We start from the raw sequence: 1,907 nt of genomic DNA on the forward strand, positions 1-1,907 counted from the left end.
TTTTGAAACATCTAAGATGGGAGTTATTCTAGGTGTTTGTGTCCAGGCGGCACTGGCTCAGTAGGGAAGGGCAATTGCTGATGCCCGAGGGAGCAGGAAGAACTGGAGTGGTGCCCGCGGGAGAGGGCTGGCCTTAGGACAGACAGTTCAGCCGTTGGAGCAGGTGGTGGTGGTGGTGGGGATATATGGGCACAGTGACAGGTAATTAGTTAGTTGTGGTGGCGGCGGCGGCAGTGTGTGTGTGAGAAAGTTCTTGTCTTACTGTTTCTATATTCTTAGAACAGTGGTCCTCCACCTTCCTAATGCCATGACCCTGTCATACAGTTCCTCGTGTGGTGGTGACCCCAGCCCCTCATCAAATGTTTGCGTTGCTACTTCATCACTGTCATTTTGCTACTGTTATGAATCAGGCGACCCCTGTGAAAGGGTCGTTTGACCCCCAAAGGGGTCGCGACCCACAGGTTGAGAAGCGCTGGCTTAGAGGCTTTGGGAGTCTCACACCTGAGTGGGAGCGTGAGGGAGGAGGAGTAACAGCAGTAATGGTGGGTGGGGAGAGGATGGTACTATTGGCTCCTGAAACAATTGCTCACTCAGCCACAGAGGCCTATTGAGCGGGCACACACATTTGCTGCCCACCCAGAACACTGCTGAGAAAACCAGTTCCCACCTCTAATAGCTGCAGGTGTTTCCTTCTGTTGTCTGTAGGAAGATCAGAAATGGAAGAACCTGTTAGCTGGGGAGTTGGCGGAAGTAAACTCAATAGAAAAGGACTGGAATTAGGAGAGGGGGTGGTGAGAAAGGCTGCCTCTAGGATGCCTTCTATAATTCGATACATTAATGCCACGTTTGATCTTTGATGAGGGGAAGATTTAGTTGCCAGTTCAGGTTTTTGAAATAACCGAAACCAAGCCCATGGCTGACTCTTGGTGACCCTACAAAACTGCTCCATAGGGCTTGCAAGGGAGCAGTCTTTGTGGAGCAGCTGGTGGGCTTGAACCACTGACCTTTCAGTTAGAAGCTGTGTGCTTTAACCAGAGCTCCTCTTGCAATAGCAACATCCCCTCAGAATGATTTTTTTCACTTTGTGTATTGCACTATATCAGGTCATTTTTAGAAATACTAACTTAATGTATATAATTATTTAGCTCTGTCAATATCAGCCTGATTTTACAAATGAAGAAACTGAACTCCATTTAAATTACATAGCCAGGGGGAATCTTATCTAGTAAGTTGCAGAATTGGCATTCTTAACTGGAATTAAGTCATCTAACTGCTAAATCTTAAACTGTTCATAGGATATCATTGCTGTAGCTTGGAACCAGAGAATCCAGATTTTGTACAGGGTGGATGAGAGATGGCAGAATTATGGACAAAGTGATTAGATTTTCTGTCTCATAATTTTTGCTCTTCCATTGGGTGGTCGTTTCCTAGGTGGGGGGTTAAAAGGCAAATTAATTTGCTCCATTTTTCAAATGAGCAGAACCAAGTCATTGGGAGCAGTGGTTCTGTGTCCAGGGACAAACTTCGAGGTGATGTTGGTAGTAAGTGACCAGTCTGCCTTGGTGGGCAATTTGAGGAGAAATCACTGACTGGTGGACCGACCCCAGGGCGCTGCCTGCTACTTCCTTTAGAACAGCGGTTCCTAACCTGAATTCTAACAGCTTCTATTTGTTCTGCTTGTGTGTGTGTGTGTGTATGCCTTATGTATTATCGCAATATATGTTATTTTAATTTTTTTGGTATTTTATAATGAAAGGTAACTTTAAAAAACAATTGTCGGAGCTGATTATAAGGATCTACATATGACCTTTCTGGGGAACAGACAACAGAGAAGTGGGTGAAGGGAGACGTCAGACAGTGTAAGACATGACAAAATAATAATAATTTATAAATTATCAAGGCTTCAT

The sequence above is a fragment of the Echinops telfairi genome, unplaced genomic scaffold (assembly GCF_000313985.2).
Source record: "Echinops telfairi isolate 266 unplaced genomic scaffold, ASM31398v2 ScPeMD7_18;HRSCAF=68, whole genome shotgun sequence".
NCBI classification, from domain to species: Eukaryota; Metazoa; Chordata; class Mammalia; order Afrosoricida; family Tenrecidae; genus Echinops; species Echinops telfairi.